This window comes from Nicotiana tabacum, chromosome 9 (genome assembly GCF_000715075.1).
Source record: "Nicotiana tabacum cultivar K326 chromosome 9, ASM71507v2, whole genome shotgun sequence".
In the NCBI taxonomy this organism is placed as follows: Eukaryota; Viridiplantae; Streptophyta; class Magnoliopsida; order Solanales; family Solanaceae; genus Nicotiana; species Nicotiana tabacum.
This window is the reverse complement of record NC_134088.1, coordinates 87981722-88001799: the sequence shown is the minus strand read 5'-3', so window position 1 is coordinate 88001799 and position 20078 is coordinate 87981722.

Here is a 20078-nt window from a genome sequence, read left to right as displayed (position 1 = left end):
TCGACGATAGGAAGCTAAATTTAGTGCAAAAACGGTTTGGGGGCAATTTAGGATGTAACGACCTGACTTGTCGTTTTAAGAATTAACGTTCCGTTCAGTGACTTAAGGTCTCGAGCAACTACGTAATAAGTATTATGATCCGCGGGTGTGGTCGAGTTTGATTTTTTCGGAAGATCTAGAATTTAATTAAAAGAACAATTCTTATTTAATAAGCTTAAAAGAAAAGAGTTGACCGGGAGTTGACTTTTTGATATTGAAGTCGGAATCCGATTCTGAAAATTGAAATACCTACATTATGTCATTTATGACTTGTGTGCAAAATTTGAAGTCATTCCGGATTGATTTGATACGTTTCGGCGCAAAAATAGAAGTTGAGAGATTTGTAAAGTTAAGACATTTGGGAGTTTGGCCATGGTCAATATCGGGTCAAGACGACCTTTTTTCAGTATGTTGAGTGCGCGAGCAGGTCCGTAGCGTATTTTATAATTTAAATTCTTATATGGTTTGTGTCCGGAAGATTCCGGATGAGTTTCGGGATGAGTTTTGAGCGAGTCCGGGCATTTCGGCACTCTAATATTGTCCTGGCACTTTCGAGGATGCGGACAGCGTATTTTTGGGCGCTGAGGTGAAGGAGGACGCGGACCGTGCATTTTTGGGCGTTGAGGCGAAGGAGGGACGCGGTCAGCCGCATAATTTCGCGGCCGCGCTAAAATTTTCGCGGACCGAGCAATTCTGTCCGCGGCCGCGCTCCAGGAAGTTCTGCAGATCCGCTGGTGCAACTTCGGAATCCTATATATTTTGATCCACAAGGAATTTTGAGATAATTCAAAAACGAAAGTTGTAGTCCTTCGTGTCTAGTTTCTAGAAAAGTAAAGAAGTCATAACTTGGATATTTGTAGAGAAAGTTATGGCCAAAACACTAAAGCCTAGCATTGCAGCCCCAAGAATTTCGTAGACCGCACCAAACTTTCGCGACCGCAGGACCTGGGGCGCGGACGCGCTTGGAATTTAGTGGACCACGAAGTGGAGTTCAGTGGGTGCACTATATAAACTGGTTTTAGGGCATTGTTTCACATTTTGGACATAGGGAGCTAGGTTTGTGGCGATATTTCGTGGGTTTTTCAAGAAATTCATTGGGGTAAGTGATTCTAACTCGAATTTGGTTAATATACATGAATATATCACTGATTTCATCATTTAATTAGTAATTTGAGATGGAAATTTGGGGAAAAAATTGTAGAAACTTCATAAACCACAAATTTAAGATTTGAAGGTGCATTTGACATCGGAATTTGATAATTTTAGTATAATTGAACTCGTATCGGAATGGGTGATCAGATTTCATGAAAATTATGTCGGGTTCAGATAGGCGGTCCCCGCATTGACTTTTATTGTCTTTTTGGAATAAAATTTTAAGTCAACGTATTATTATCCGGAATTATTTCCGATAAATTTTAATGAAGTTATGCAATTAATTTGGATAGATTTGAGCGGTCCGGAGGTCAATTTAAGCAAGAAAGTGATTTTGGAATATTGACATAACTGCAAAAAAAAGGGTAAGTGTCTTGTTTAACCTCGAGTGGGATAAGGGTGGCTTGAAACGCATGGCTAGTGGGGGAACTACTAGAAGTCATGCGGTGATATAAGGTCAGGGTGTTGAAACGCATGCGGTGAGATAAGGGTGGCTTGAAACGCGTGGCTAGTAGGGGATAAGGGTGGCTTGAAACGCTAGAAGTCATGCGGTGTGATAAGGGTAGCTAAAACGCGGGATGCTATTTTGAGAAAAAATAATTTCTTTAAAATTAAATGTGAAGGCTCCCGCGGTGATATAAGAAAATGAAATATAGTGAATTTATTTATGACTTGGGACTACGAGGCGGTACCTCGGGAGTGTCATTTTATTGATATTTCTCTATGGTTGCACTTGCCTTTGGTTATTTTGTTTTTCCAAAATCTGTAAATTCTTGTGTTTTTCGTGATGTATTATTTCACTTAATATTAAGTGTTTTGTATTTCTTGATGTATTGTGTTGACCTCGACTTTTTCGTACGAGACTTTGAGGATTTGTATTTTTGGGTTGTACTTGTTTTTGATGATTGAGTTATTTTAAATAAAAGAAAAAATCTAGTATATTTTAATTTAATAAATTTTATATCCAAATCAGTAGTTTATCTGATATTTTATTTTAATTGAAATGTTATTTTTTTCACCCAAATAATTTCTAAAATAAATTCATTCATTTGTTGATTTCTTACTTGACTTAAAGATTTTAACCTTACTTTATTAAAAAAAAATAAATTGATCATGTGGATCCTATATACATTGAGGATATTGGCACGTGAGTTGTCAGTGCAGTTGAGATATGAAATGAGGGCACGAGGTGCCAGGAAAATATGATAATTTAATTATGGTAACGAAGTGCCGTGGAGATAAGAAAAATGGACTGAGACCCGTATTTATGAAAAATATAAAAATGGGCTGAGATCCGTATTTTTATGATTATGAAATGAGGTGTCACATGGTGACTTTTTAATTGAAGCATTATATTCAAAATATTTATTTGGAAGGATTTTTATTTAGAAAGTATTATATGAAAGAATTGTATTTGAAAGATATTTATTTGAGAAAAATTATATTTGAAAGAGAATTATTTGGTAGAATTATATGTGAAGGATATTTATTTGAAGAATTTGATTTAATTGGGTGTACTTGTATTTATTATTCATCTGAGCAATAATTTTGATGTTCTTGTTGCATTGATGTTACATCACTTGTTGATTTGTTGTTATCATTGCTAGTTATTTTCCAGTATTATTTTGTATACTATATTACATAGGTTATTAGACTAGTGAGTGTCTTGACTATACCTTGTCTCTACTCCACTGAGGTTAGTCTTGATACTTACTGGGTACCGACCGTGGTGTACTCATACTGCACTTCTGCATATTTTTGTGCAGAGCCAGGTATTGGAGGTATCAGACTTGAGCAGAATTAAAGAGGGACCGTAAGGAGTCAAGGTAGAGCTGCTTGGTCGTCACAGTCCTTGGAGTCTTTTCATTTAATTGTACTGTTAATTTTTAATCAAACAGTATTGTATATTCAGTCCTCGTGATCATTCCATGTATTCAGTTAGAGTTCGTGACTCGGTACTACCAGTCTTGGGAGGTTGTATATTCATATTTATTCCGCTGTTAGTTTTGGTTACTTATTTAATTTAAAAAAATGACTTCAAAACGTAACTGAAATCGGCTTACCTAGTCTTAGAGACTTGGTGCCATCACGACGCCTGTGGTAGGAATTTTGGTAGTGACAAGTTGGTATCAGAGCTCTAGGTTCATAGGTTCTACGATCACGAACGAGTCTAGTAGAGTCTTGCGGATCGGTACGGATACGTCTGTACTTATCTTCGAGAGGCTACAGAACTGTTAGGAAATTTCTATTTCTTTCATTCCCGTCATGTGGAATTTGTTAAATTTGGAATGTGAACATTTGTATCTCTATTCTCTCACGGATGGTGAGGACACGTGCTACTGGGTTAGCTGAGCAGGCATCGGCACATACTGCTAGGGCTGCAAGAGGTCGGGGCCGAGGTAGAGGTCGAGGAAGGGCACGTGCTGCGACTAAAGCAGCTGTCAGAACAACAGTTGAGGAGCCACCAGTAGCTCCAGTTGGGGGATAGATACCAGAAACACCTGTTGTTACCCCCGGACTTCAGGAGACCTTAGCACAGTTATTGAGTATGTTTGGTACATTAACTAAGACTCCTACCACAACTCCAGAGCAGCAGGTTCACGTTGATCAGGTTCCGGGTGCAATACCGGTACAACCTGTTATTGCAGTTCGGCCTGAGGTCAGGCCAGAGGCATCAGAAGAAGGAAAAAAAAGGTTTAAGAGGTATAGTCCACCTACATTCAGTGGCACAACTACAGAGGATGCCTAAGGATTTCTAAAAAATTATCACCGTATTCTCCGCACCATGGGTATTGTGGAAGTGAGCGGAGTTGCCTTTACTACATTTTAACTGTCAGACACAGCGTATCGGTGGTGGAAAATATATGAAGAAGGTAGACCAGCCGATGCAACACCGCCAACTTGGGCTTAATGTTCGGAAATGTTCTTGAAAGAGTTTGTTCCCCAGACTCTCCGAGATACATGGCATGCAGAGTTTGAACGGTTGCATCAGGGCATTATGACAGTGTCAAAATATGCTATCAGGTTCAGTGAGTTAGCCTGTCATGCACTGATCTTGGTTCCTACAATCAGAGAGCGGGTCCACAGATTCATTGAGGGGATCGATTATGATATTAAAATATGCATGGCTCGAGCATTGCAAACTGATACTCCATTTCAACAAGTAGTGGAGATTGCATGGAAGATTGAGGGTGTTTTAGGCGAGGAAAGGGATTCTAAGGAGGCCAAAAGGTCTCGAAGATCTGGAGGGTTCGGTGGATTTTACTCTTCAGCTAGGACCCATTATAGCGGAGGCTCAAACAGTCGGTCAGCTCAGTTCGCACATCAGATTACTCGGGGTGCTCCAGTTTATAGTGCACCACCGACACGAGATTCTTACAGTGGTTATTCCAGTTATCCGGCACAGACTCAGTACGAGCAGCCGCGACCTCAGAGGGGTTGTTATGAGTGTGGTGATACTAGGCATATCATGAGAGATTGTCCCAGACTTGGGAGGGGTGGATTTCATCAGAACACTCCAGCTACAAGCTTTATTCCAGTTGATACTCCACGTGCACAGTCAGCTAGAGGTGGAGGACAGGCGGGTAGTGGGCGCCTAAGAGGTGGAGGCCCGACCCGTTGATTTAATCACTATGATTTGGCTGAGGCCAATACACCAGATGGTGTCGTTACAGGTACGATCCTGATTTTTATTATAAAAGGATATTTTCCTTAATTTGATTCGGTTCTGAATATTGAGGTGAGTCCTCCTATTATGCTCCACTTATGGGTGAGCTTCGTAAATTTGTGACTCACTTATATGTTTATCCATGTTGGGAGATTTGAAGATGTGAGCCCATGTATGTCATTTATTTTTGTACACTATTGAGGACTATAAGTCCAAAAGTAATGTTTATTATTCACTACAATGGGTTTAATGTGTTTCGAAATAATTGATTCTAATTTTTATGAATTATATGCCCTACCGGTTTGAGGGTTCGTTATGTGTTATGAAAAATGTTTACGAAATTCATTGAAAAGAAGAAAGAAAGGAAATTAAAAATTTCAGTTGGCACAATGTGCAACATACTTATGATTTGGATTTGAGGACGAGATCCTCGCATTTTTATATGATGTGAAATATTTAAACCGGGCTGCAAGCTGCAGTGGAGGTTATGAAATGACGAGGTCCTTGTGGTAAAATATTTATGAGTTTAAATTCTCCCTTTGTGAAATTTAATTTGTACAATAATATTAATAGGGAGTTGTCACGACCCGAAATTTCCCACCGACGGGACCGTGATGGCGCCTAACATTTCACTTGCCAGGCAAGCCAACGGTAGAGAATCATTAAACCAATTCCTTATTTTCATTCAGTAAATAACAATAATTAACTAAGATGAAATATAATAAGTACGGAATATCATAAAACTATATTAATTACTACCACCCGGATCTAGAGTCACAATTCACGAGCATTCTAGAATTTGCTACAAGTAATAGTCAGAAGAAATACAACTGTCTGAATGAAAGAAACAGTAGAACAGAAAAGATAGACAGGGACTTCAAGGTCTATGAACGCCGACAGATCTACCTTGAGTCTCCGGACAACGGACAAATAGCAAAATCTCGATCAACTCGAGCCGGTATCAAAATCTGCACAAAAAGTACAGAGTGCATTATCAGTACAACCGACCCCATGTACTGGTAAGTGTCGAGCCTAATCTCGACGAAGTAGTGACGAGGCTAAGGCAAGGCACCTACAAATCAACTTGTACAATTTAATAGTGTATATGCAAATAACAGAAATGAAGAACCAATCAGGAAATGTCGGGAGGGGAACATATTGAAGGAAATACAAGATAAAGAACTACAACAGAATGATCACCAGAGCAGTCAATATACCATGAATCAACGGGAATAGAGAATACAGTAAGGAAAAATGCACGACATCACCCTTCGTGCTTTTACTCTCAATCTCACCATAAAATTAATAGAAACGACACGGCATCACCCTTCGTGTATTAACTCTCATATCATGGCACGACATCACCCTTCGTTCTTTTACACTCACAATACATCACCCTTCGTGCATTAACACTCACAATATGGTACGACATCACCCTTCGTGCATTAATACTCACAATATGGCACTGCATCACCCTTCATGCATTAACACTCTCCCTTACCATAATGCAATGCATAAATAACAACAAGGAGATAGAATAGCAAGTACAAACCTTACTTCAATATTTGGCTCCACAATATAAATCTCAACTTTGAAATAAAAACTCAAATATCACCAGAAAATACGTAAACATGATAAGAACGATAAATTGAACAACACTAGTATAACACGTAGCAATTTGGCATAGGAATGAGACAATATAAGAAAAACAGAGAAACATGGAAAAACAGGTAAATTGGCGGCGCATAAGTACTCGTCACCTCACATATACACCGCTCACATGAATTTTACTTAGCAAGTAATCTAAGGTTCCTAATTCCCTCAAGTCAGAGTTAAACACAACACTTACCTCGCTCCGAAGGCCACTAAATTCTCAATCACAACTTTTTCTTTGGAATTCACCTCCAAAACACTCGTATCTATTCAAAAATGACTCAATAATATCAAATATTGCTAAAGGAATCAATTATATTGCATAAATTAAATTTCCCAAATTTTGCTCTAAAAAGTCAAAAAACCGACCCCGGGCCCGCTTGGTCAAAACCCGATGTTTGGACCAAAATCCATTTACCCATTCATCCTCGAGCCCGAATATAAAATTGGTTTTGGAATCCGACCTCAAATTGAGGTCTAAATTCCCAAATTCCCGAAATCCCTAGTTTCTACCCTAACCCCTAATTCTACCATGAAAACTCTAGATTTTAGGTTGAAATTTCAAGGAATGTAATGGGTAATTGAAAAATAATGGTTTAGAATCACTTACCAACACTTTGGGGGAAGAAATGACTCTTGAAAAATCGCCTCTCACTGTTTGGTTTTTGAGAAAAATGAATTTTTGGCTAAAATCCTGTTTTTGGGTTCTGTTAAGTGTTGCGACAGTGTTCATCGCGTTCGCGAAAGTACTGTCGTGTTCGCGAAGAGTATGGGCTGCCAAGCCTTCGCATTCGCGAGACAGTGCTCGCATTCGCATAGGCTACCCTTCCATGGTCTTCGCATTCGCGAGTCATTATTCGCGTTCGCGATGAAGAAAAAGTTGTCTGCCCCTCCCGAGTGCCTAACACTACGCGTTCGCGATGGGCTTGTCGCGTTCGTGAAGGGTAACGCCCCCCATCGCTTTGCGTTCATGACCAAGCCTTCGCGTTTGCGGAGAAGAAATCCCCGCCTCATCAGTTTACTCTTCGCGCTCGCGAGAGGACCTTCGCGAACGCGAAGAAGGATATGCCAGACACTAGAATCTGCAGAAAACCAAATTTTTCCCATTTCCAAAACACCCCGTGGCCTATCCGAAACTCACCCGAGCCCTCGGGGCTCCAAACCAAACATGTACACAAGTCTAAAAACATCATACGAACTTGCTCGCGTGATCAAATCACCAAAATAACACCTAGAATCACGAATTTAGCACCAAATCAAAGGAGATTCTCAAGAACACTTTAAAATTTCTATTTTCTCAACTGGACGTCCGAATCACGTCAAATCAACTCCGTTTCTCACCAAAACAATGCCAAATATCAATCAATTCTTAAAAGAAAATAATTTCCAAACTTTTAATTTTCATCAAAAATTCATAACTTGAGCTAGGGACCTCCGAATTCGTTTCCGGACATACGCCCAAGTCCCATAATTCGTTACAGACCCACCGGGACTGTCAAAGCACGGATCCGGGCCCGTTTACCAAAAATGTTGATTGAAGTCAACTAAAATCAACTTTTAAGGCAAAAATTCTTATTTTTATTAGTTTTCAACATAAAAGCTTTTCGGAAACCTGCCCGGACTGTGCACGCAAATTGAGAAGGGTAAAAAAATAAGATTTTTAAGGCTTAAGAGCGCATAGGATGACCTTTTGGGTCATCACAATCTCCACCTCTAAAACAACCGTTCGTCCTCGAACAAATATAGAAAAGTACCTAGGTTGGTGAAAAGGTGGGGATATCTACTCCGCATATCGGACTCGGACTCCCAAGTAGCTGCCTCAATAGGCTGGCCTCTCCACTGCACTCGAACTGATGGGTAACTCTTTGATCTCAACTGGCGAACTTGCCGGGCTAGAATTGCCACCGACTCCTCCTCGTAAGTCAATTCCTTGTCCAACTAGACAGAGCTGAAATCTAACACATGGGACAGATCGCCGTGATACTTTCGAAGCATGGACACATGGAATACCGGATGAACAACTGCTAAACTAGGTGGTAACGCAAGCCTGTAAGCCACCCCTCCCACTCTCTCCAGAATCTCAAAAGGTCCGATATACCTAGGGCTCAACTTGACCTTCTTTCCGAACCTCATTATACCCTTCATGGGTGATACAAGAAGTAACACTCTCTCTCTAACCATGAATGCAACATCACGAACTCTACGGTCGGCATAACTCTTCTGCCTGGACTGAGCTGTGCGAAGTCGATCCTGAATAATCTTGAACTTATCCAAGGCATCCTGTACTAAGTCTATGCCCAACAACCGAGCCTCTCCCGGCTCGAACCACCCAACTGGCGACCGACACCGCCTACCATATAATGCCTCATAGGGAGCCATCTGAATGCTCGACTGATAGCTGTTATTGTAGGTGAACTCTGCAAGGGGCAAGAACTGATCCCACGATCCTCCGAAGTCTATAACACAAGCGCATAGCATATCCTCCAAGATCTGAATAGTACGCTCGGACTGCCCGTCCGTCTGAAGATGGAATGTTGTGCTCAACTCAACCTGCGTACCCAACTTACGCTGTACTGCCCTCCAAAAGTGCAAGGTAAACTGTGTACCACGATCAGAAATGATAGACACGGGAACACCGTGAAGACGGACGATCTCACGAATATAAATCTCTGCTAACCTCTCTGAGGAATAGGTAACTGCCACAGGAATGAAGTGGGCTTACTTAGTCAACCTATCCACAATAACCCATATGGCGTCGAACTTCCTCTAAGTCCATGGGAGTCCAACAACAAAGTCCATAGTGATACGCTCCCACTTCCACTCAGGAATCTCCATCTATTGAAGCAAACCACCGGGTCTTTGATGCTCATATTTTATTTGCTGACAATTTAGGCACCGAGCTACGTAAGAAACTATATCTTTCTTTATCCTCCTCCACCAATAATGCTGCCGCAGGTCCTGGTACATCTTGGCAGCGCTCGGGTGAATAGAATACCGAGAACTGTGAGCCTCCTCGAGGATCAACTCACGAAGCCCATCCATATTAGGCATACAAATACGACTCTGCATCTTCAAAACTCCGTCATATCCAACAGTAACCTGCTCGGCACCACCGTGCCACACTGTGTCTCTAAGGACAACTAAATGAGGATCATTATCCTGCCGATCTCTGATGCGCTCAAACAAAGAAGACCGAACAACTGTACAAGCTAGAACACGGCTGGGCTCAGAAACATCTAACCTTATGAACTGGTTGGCCAAGGCCTGAACATCCAATGCAAGCGGTCTCTCACCAACCAGAATATATGCAAGGCTACCCATACTGACTGACTTTCTACTCAAAGCATCGACCACCACATTGACCTTATCGGGATGATACAATATGGTGATATCATAGTCTTTTAATAGCTCCAGCCACCTCCTCTTCCTTAAATTGAGTTCGTTCTGCTTGAACAAATACTGCAAGCTCCGATGATCAGTGAATACCTCACATGGCATGCCATAAAGATAGTGCCTCCAAATCTTCAGCGCGTGAACAATGGTTGCCATCTCTAGATCATGAACAAGGTAATTCTTCTCGTGAACCTTCAGCTACCGTGAAGCATATGCAATAACCTTGCCACCCTGCATCAATACCGCACCCAGAGCAATACGAGATGCGTCACAATATAATGTATAAGATCCTGAACCTGTAGGAACACCAATACCGGTGTCGTGGTCAAAGCAATCTGGAGCTTCTGAAAGCTTGCTTCACACTCGTCTGACCACCTGAATGGGGCACCCTTCTGGGTCAATCTGGTCAACGGGGCTGCTATGGATGGAAACCCTTTCCACAAATCGACGGTAATAGCCTGCCAAACCTAGGAAACTACGGATCTCTATAGCTGATGTGGGTCTAGGCCAATTCTGGACTACCTCAATCTTCTTAGGATCCACCTGAATACCCTCTACTGATATAACGTGACCCAAGAAAGCAACTGAACTCAACCAAAACTTGCATTTTGAGAACTTAGCATATAACTGGCTGTCTTTAAGAGTCTGAAGAATGATCCGAAGGTGTTGCTCATGCTCCTCTCGACTATGGGAGTAGATACAAGATATCATCAATAAACACAACCATAAAGAAATCCAAGTAGGGTTTGAACACCTGGTTCATCAAATCCATGAATGCTGCTGGGGCATTTGTCACCCCAAATGACATCACTAGAAACTCATAATGCCCATACCGAGTCCGAAAAGCTGTCTTAGGAACATTGGATGCCCTAATCCTCAACTGATGGTAGCCAAATCTTAAATCAATATTTGAAAACACCTTGGCACCCTGAAGCTGATCAAATAAATCATCAATCCTCGGCAATGGATACTTGTTCTTGACGGTGACTTTGTTCAACTGCCGATAATCTATACACATCCTCATCGATCCTTCTTTCTTCTTCACGAACAACACAGGTGCACCCTAGGGCGAGACACTAGGTCTAATGAAGCCCTTATCAAGCAAATCTTGCAACTGCTCCTTCAGTTCTTTCAACTCTGGCGGGGCCATGCGATATGGCGGAATGGAAATAGGCTGAGTGCCCGGAGCCAAATCAATGCAGAACTCAATATCCCTGTCGGGTGGCATCCCCGGCAGGTCTGAAGGAAACACCTCTGGAAACTCATGAACAACTGGTACCAAATCTATGGAAGGAACCTCCGTACTAGAATCGCGGACATAAGCCAAATAAGCTAGACACCTTTTCTCGACCATATGCCGAGCCTTCACATAAGCGATAACCCTGCTGAAAAAATGGCCAAGATTCCCTCTCCACTCTAATCGAGGCAAACCTTGCAAGGCTAAGGTCACCGTCTTGGCGTGACAATCTAATATAGCATGATAAGGTGACAACTAATCCATACCCAATATGACATCAAAATTAACCATGTCAAGAAGTAGAAGATCTACACGAGTCTCAAGACTCCCAATGGTGACCACACACGAACGATAAACACGAGCTACAAAAATAGCATCTCCTACTAGTGTGGACACATACATAGGAGCACTCAAAGAATCAGGGGGCACAACCAAATAGGAAGCAAAATAGGATGACACATAAGAGTAAGTAGATCTCGGATCAAATAGAACTGAAGCATCTCTACTGCAAACTGAAACAGTACCTGTGATAACAACGTTTGATGATTCAGCCTCAGGCCTGGCTGGGAAAGCATAACACTGGGGCTGGGCCCCCCACCCTGAACTACGTCCCTGGGATGGCCTCTAACTGGCTGGTCTCCACCTCTAACGGCCTGACCTCCACCTCTAACAGTCTGGCCTCTACCTTTGGCTGCCTGACCCCTGCCTCTAGCTGGCTGAGCAGGTGGTGCAACAACTGGTGCTGGAACCATGGCACGAGAACTCAGATGCTGTGAGCTGCCCGTTGCCCGAGGGCAAAATCTAGCAATGTGCCTCGGATCACCACAAGTATAACATAACCTCGACTGCTGTGACTGCTGACCCTGAAACTGACCCTGTCGACCTGAATAACCACCCTGATAACTCTGGAGTGGAGGTGCACTAATAGGAGCTGGTGGTGCACCGTAGGCTAGCTGGTCGGAGTAAAGCATCTGAGGGCCACGACCACCTGAGGCATCGTGGGATGCCTGGAGCGTTGAATGAAACGGCCTGGGAGGATGGCCTCTACCAAAAGTACTCCTGCCTCTAGATGAGGCACCGCTGAACTCACCGGAATGACGAGGTCTCTTGTTAAACCCCTGACCTCCCTGAGTAAACCTTTTCGACTCGTCTAGCGACATTAGCAGCCGCCTGAAAAGAAATCTCACTCCCAATCTCCTTAGCCATCTGCAATTTGATAGGCTGAGCAAGTCCATCAATAAACCTCCTCACCCTCTCTCTCTCGGTGGGAAGCAGAAGAATAGCATGACGGGCCAAATCTACAAAACGGGTCTCATACTGAGTAACAGTCATACTGCCCTGCTGAAGATGCCCAAACTGACGGCGACGCTCCCCTCTCAATGTGATAGGCAGAAACTTCTCTATGAAGAGCTGAGAGAACTGGTCCCAAGTAAGAGCAAGCGACCCAGCTGGTCTGGTCAATAAGTAATCTCTCCACCATTTCTTGGCGGAACCAGTCATCTGAAATTCAGCAAAATCGACCCCATTGGTCTCCACTATACCCATGTTTCGTAGAACTCGTGATAGCTGTTAAGATACTCCTGGGGATCCTCTGAAGGAGCACCATTGAAGTGAACAGGAAAGAGCTTGGTAAACCTGTCCAATCTCCATAAAGCCTTAGAAGACATTGTTGGCCCATATCTGACCTGTGCCGCAATAACCGGCTGAACTAATCTGACTGGCTGAGTTGCTGGAGTCTGATACTGTGGAGCTATATGCTCCGGAGCGGGAGTGGTGGGAGTCTGGGCTCCTCCTCCAGTTTGATAGACTGTTGATGCCATGGGAAATGCGCTAGTCTAAGCCACACTCTCCATAAGGCCCACCAAACGGATCAAAGCGTCCTGAAGTACTGGGGTAGTAATGAACCCCTCCGGAACCTGAGCTGGTCCGGTAGGAACAGTCTGGGCTAGAACCTCCTCGTCAAGCTCTATCTGAGGCTCCACTGCTGGGGCTGCTGCACGGGCCCTAGGCTGAGCCCTGCCCCTGCCTCGGCCTCTGGCACAGCCTCGGCCTCGACCTCTGCCCCGCGTAGGAGCTGTAACTGAAGGCTCTGGCTGCTGCTCAACTGAGGAAGCGGTACATGTTCTCTCCATCTGTGAGACAATAAGAGTAGAAGAGTTCAATCAGCATTGAGAAAGCAAAATCGCACGATAGAGAAGAAAAGAAGTGAAACTTGTTCCTAAACTTTGTAGCCTCTGAAAGATAAGCACAGACGTCTCCGTACCGATCCTCCAGACTCTACTAAGCTTGCTCGTGAATCGTGAGACCGAGGCAACCTAGTACTCTGATACCAACTGTCAAGACCCAAAATTTCCCACCGACGGGACCGTGATGGCGCTTAACATTTCACTTGCCAGGCAAGCCAACGTTAGAGAATAATTAAACCAATTCCTTATTTCCATTCAGTAAATAACAATAATTAACTAAGATGAAATATAATAAGTGTGGAATATCATAAAACTGTATTAATTACTACCACCCGGATCTGGAGTCACAATTCATGAGTATTCTAGAATTTGCTACAAGTAATAGTCAGAAAGAAATACACTATCTGAATGAAAGAAACAATAGAACAGAAAAGATAGACGGGGACTTCAAGGTATGTGAATGCCGACAGATCTACCTTGAGTCTCCGGATAGCGGACAAATAGCAAAATCTCGATCAACCCGAGCCGATATCAAAATCTGCATAGAAAGTGCAGTATCAGTACAACCGACCCCATGTACTGGTAAGTGTCGAGCCTAACCTCGACGAAGTAGTGACGAGGCTAAGGCAAGGCACCTACAAATCAACCTGTACAATTTAACAGTGTATATGCAAATAACAGAAATGAAAAACCAAACAGGAAGTGTCGGAGGGGAACATACTGAAGGGAATACAAGATAAAGAACTACAACAGAATGATCACCGGAGCAGTCAATATACCATGAATCAACAAGAATAGTGAATACAGTAAGGAAAAATGCACGACATCACCCTTCGTGCTTTTACTCTCAATCTTACCATAAAATTAATAGAAACGGCACGACATCACCATTTGTGCATTAACTCTCATATCATGGCACGGCATTACCCTTCATGCATTAACACTCACAATATGGAACGACATCACCCTTCGTGCATTAACACTCATAATATGGCACGACATCACCCTTCGTGCATTATCACTCACAGTATGGCACGGCATCACCCTTCGTGCATTAACACTCTCCCTTACCATAATGAAATGCATAAATAACAACAGGGAGATAGAATAGCAAGTACAAACCTTACTTCAACATTTGGTTCCATAATATCAATCTCAACTTTGAAATAAAAACTCAATTATCACCAGAAAATCCGTAAACATGATAAGAACGATAAATTGAACAACACTAGTATTACACGTAGCAATTTGGCATAGGAATGAGACAATATAAGAAAAACAGAGAAACATAGAAAAATAGGTAAATTGGCGGCGCATAAATACTCGTCACCTCACATATACGCCGCTCACATGAATTTCACTTAGCAAGTAATCTAAGGTTCCTAATTCCCTCAAGTCAGGGTTAGACACAACACTTACCTTACTTCGAAGGCCACTAAATTCTTAATCACAGCTTTTTCTTTGGAATTCACCTCCAAACCACTCGTATCTATTCAAAAATGACTCAATAATATCAAATATTGCTAAAGGAATCAATTATATTGCATAAATTAAATTTCCCAAATTTTCCTCCAAACCCGCTTGGTCAAAACCCGAGGTTCGGACCAAAATCCATTTACCCATTCATCCCCGAGCCTGAATATATAATTGGTTTTGGAATCCGACCTCAAATTGAGGTCTAAATCCCCAAATTCCCGAAATTCTTAGTTTCTACCCTAACCCCTAATTCTACCATGAAAACTCTAGATTTTAGGTTGAAATTTCAAGGAATGTAATGGGTAATTGAAAAATAATGGTTTAGAATCACTTACCAACACTGTGGGGGGAAGAAATGACTCTTGAAAAATCGCCTCTCACCGTTTGGTTTTTGAGAAAAATGAATTTTTGGCTAAAATCCCGTTTTTGGGTTCTGTTAAGTGCTGCGACAGTATTCATCGCGTTCGCGAGAGTACTGTCGTGTTCGCGAAGAGTATGGGCTGCCAAGCCTTCGCATTCGCGAGATAGTGCTCGCGTTCGCGTAGGCTACCCTTCCATGGTCTTCGCGTTCGCGAGTCATTGTTCGCGTTCGCGATGAAGAAAAAGTTGTCTGCCCCTCCCCAGTGCCTAACACTACGCGTTCGCGATGGGCTTGTCGCGTTCGCGAAGGGTAACGCCCCCCATCGCATCGCGTTCGCGACCAAGTCTTCACGTTCGCGAAGAATAAATCCCTGCCTCATCAGTTTACTCTTCGTTTTCGCGAGAGGACCTTCACGAACGCGAAGAAGGATATGCCAGACACCAGAATCTGCAGAAAACCAGATTTTTCCCAAGTCCAAAACACCTCGTGGCCTATCCGAAACTCACCCGAGCCCTCGGGGCTCCAAACCAAACATGTACACAAGTCCAAAAATATCATACAAACTTGCTTGCGTGATCAAATCGCCAAAATAACACCTAGAACTACGAATTTCTCACCAAATCAAAGGAAATTCTCAAGAACACTTTAAAATTTCTATTTTCTCAATTGGACGTCCGAATCACGTCAAATCAACTCCGTTTCTCACCCAATTTCACAGACAGGTCTTAAATATCATAACGAACTTCTACCGGGCTCCAGAACCAAAATACGGACCCGATACTAACAATGCCAAATATCAATCAATTCTTAAAAATAAATAATTTCCAAACTTTTAATTTTCATCAAAAATTCATAACTTGAGCTAGGGACCTCCGAATTCGATTCCGGGCATACGCCCAGGTCCCATAATTATATACGGACCCACCGGGACCATCAAAGCACATATCCGGGCCTGTTTACCAAAAAGTTGACCGAAGTCAACTAAAATTAACTTTTAAGGCAACAATTCTTATTTTTATTAGTTTTCAACATAAAAGCTTTCCGGAAAACTGCCCGGACTGCGCACGCAAATCGAGAAGGATAAAAAATAAGATTTTTTAAAGGCTTAAGATCACATATTCGAGTTCTAAAATATAAGATGACCTTTTGGGTCATCACAAGAGTCATGCCTGTTAGGCTTATTTGATAATTCTTGTATATTTTCTGTGCATATTCAGCCATTTTCGTGTTGTAAATATTGAGTTTTAGCCTATGAGATGAGTGTTCAGGTGGCGTTAAATGTAACTCATTAATCCGAGTAAGTAATCATGAGGTCTTCATGCCTCACATTCTGTTGTCAATGTTGTGCAAATTCGAAATGAGGTGGCCGTTAATATGAGATTAATTGATAATGCTGGAATTAATTATGAGCAGCTTTTAAGACTAGAGATGTGGTGGTGAGCATACATATGATGTGCTTCATGTTCTGATATCATTGTGATAATGCAGGGCTTGTAATACTGAGATTGGTGTTATTGATATATACATTATGGATGTATTGTTAGGAGTTGTTTTGGTGTTACTATGGCAGGTGGATAGACCCAATTACAGGGAAAACTCTGTCGAAATTTCTAAAAAATTTGGGAGTTAGAAAAATTTGGGAGATTAAGACGTGCAAAAGAAGAGATAAATTATGTTATGTGGTTGAGGGCGAATGATCATAAGCGGGGGAGAATGTAACACCCCAGAAAAAATTTGAAGTACTTCAACACTATTAAGAAAGTTGATGTGTGCATAGACACGATTTGCTACAGCCGGTTGAGACTAAAGCTGTGTCTTGATGTAGGGAATTTGAAATTTAATTGGAGTATAAGGAATTGGCTTAAAGGCTTATAAGTGTGAATAAAAGAAATAATCTCAAATGAGATGGTGTTGCCGGGCTTATCTCAAATGCGGTAGCGTGGAATCAACAGTGAGTATTTGTGTAAAAGTAAAATCATCAATTTGGTAACCTCAGAATAATTCTTAGAACGTTCGAGGACGAACGTTTGTGTAAGAGATGGAGAATGTAACGACCCGACTTGTCGTTTTAAGAATTAACACCTCGTTCAGTGACTTAAGGTCTCAAGCAACATCGTAATAAGTATTATGACCCGCGGGTGTGGTCGAGTTTGATTTTTTTGGAAGATATGGAATTTAATTAAAATAACAATTCTTATTTAAGAAGTTTAAAAGAAAAGAGTTGACCGGGGAGTTAACTTTTTGATATTGGGGCCAAAATCCGATTCTGAAAATTGGAATACCTACATTATGTCATTTATGACTTGTGTGCAAAAGTTAAAGTCATTCCGGATTGATTTGATATGTTTCGGCGCAAAACATAGAAGTTGAGAGATTTATAAAGTTAAGAAATTTGGGAGTTTGGCCATAGTCAATATCGGGTCAAGACGACCTTTTTCAGTGTTTTGAGTGCGCGAGCAGGTCCGTAGCGTGTTTTATGATTGAAATGCATATATGGTTTGTGTCAGGAGGTTCCGGATGAGTTTCGGGATGAGTTTTGAGCGAGTCCGGGCATTTCGGCACTCTAATATTGTTCTGGCACTTTTGGGGACGCGGACCTCACATTTTTGGGCGTTGAGGCGAAGGAGGGACGCGGTCAGCCGCAGAAATTCGCGGCCGTGCTAAAAGTTTCGTGGACCGTGCAATTCTGTCTGCGGCCGCGCTCTAGGAAGTTCTGCAGATCCGCTGGTCCGACTTCGGAAGCCTATATCTTTTGATCCACAAGGAAATTTTGAGATGATTCAAAAACTAAAGTTGTAGCCCTTCATGTCTAGTTTCCAGAAAGATAAAGAAGTCATAATCTGGACATCTATTGTGAAAGGTATGGCCAAAATACTAAAGCCTAGCAGTGCAGCCCCAAGAATTTCGCGGACCACACCAAAGTTTCGCGACCGCGGGACCTGGGGCGCGGGCGCGCTAAGAATTTCGCGGACCGCGAAGTGGAGTTCAGAGGGTGCACTATATAGACGGGTTTTAGGGTATTATTTCACATTTTGGACCTAGGGAGCTCGGTTTGTGTCGATTTTGCGTGGGTTTTTCAAGAAATTCATCGGGGTAAGTGATTCTAACTCGGATTTGGTTAATATACATGAATATATCACTGATTTCATCATTTAATTAGTACTTTGAGATGGAAATTTGGGAAAACAATTGTAGAAACTTCATAAACCACAAATTTAAGATTTGAAGGTCCATTTGACATCGGAATTTGATAATTTTACTATTGTTGAACTCGTATCATAATGGGTGATCAAATTTCATGAAATCATGTCGGGTTGTGAGAGGCGGGCCCCGCGTTGACTTTTGTTGACTTTTTGGAATAAAATTTAAAGTCGACGTATTATTATCCGGAATTATTTTTGATGAATTTTAATGAAGTTATGCAATTAATTTGGATAGATTTGAGCGGTCCGGAGGTCAATTCAAGCAGAAGGCCATTTTGGAATATCGACATAACTTCAAAAAAAAAGGTAAGTGGTTTGTTTAATCTCGAGTGGAGGAATTACCCCTTAGGTATTGAGTCTTATGTGAAAATTGTGTAATTGAAAACCATGTACGCGAGATGACGAGTATGTCACGACCCAAAATTTCCCACCGACGGAACCATGATGGCGCCTAACATTTCACTTGCTAGGCAAGCCAACGTTAAAGAATCATTAAACCAATTCCTTATTTCCATTCAGTAAATAACAATAATTAACTAAGATGAAATATAATAAGTGCAGAATATTATAAAACTGTATTAATTACTACCACCCAGATTTGGAGTCACAATTCACGAGCATTCTAGAATATACTACAAGTAATAGTCTCAAAGAAATACAACTATCTGAATGAAAGAAAAAAGCAGGACATAAAAGATAGACGGGGACTTCAAGGTCTGTTAACGCCGACATATCTACCTTGAGTCTCCGGACAGCGGACCAATAGCAAAATCTCGATCAACCTAAGCCGGTACCAAAATCTGCACAGAAAGTGCAGAGTGCATCATTAGTACAACCGACCCCATGTACTAGTAAGTGTCGAACCTAACCTCGGCGAAGTAGTGACAAGGCTAGGAGAAGATACCCGCATGTAACTTGAACAGTATAATCATGTTAGTGGTAACAACAGTAAATAAAAAAATAATGCAAAAATAATGGGAAGGGGACATACAGTGGGGGAATGCAGTATAAAGAGTGAGAATAATGAAAAGACAGAATTAAACCGAAAATCATTAAACGAATTGAGCAATTAAAACAGCAAAAGAAAACTGCACGGCATCACCCTTCTTGTTTTTACTCTCAACCTCACCAAATAAATAAATAGAACTGCACGACATCACCCTTCGTGCATTAAACCTCTCATAATATACACGGCATCACCCTTCGTGCTTTTACACTCTTTCTCACAATGTAAATAATGCATGCACGGCATCACCCTTCGTGCTTTACACCCCTCATTACAAATCATAGAATCAATAACAACGGATAGAAAAGGAGTATCACAAAGAAACCAGTATTTTACCCATAATCAATAGCACAATGTAACCTTAAACTTGAATCAATATTCGAAAGTTACCAAATCTTAGTGAAACCAGATATAAGTCACCCAACATTTCAAATAGCCCGCTAAGCATGGATAGTAGAATTTAAGCCTACAAAATAGACAAGAATAGAATTTCACTCGCATGCTATGACTCAACAACGACGCATAAATGCTCGTCACCTCACTTATACATCATATTTAACAACCAAACACGTAGCAAATACACACATAATACCTACTCCCTCAAGCCAAAGTTAGACACGATACTTACCTCGACTTGCTCCAATTTAACCAAGTATTATGCTTTTCCCTCGATTTTTTGACTTCGATCGACTCGTATCTAGTCAT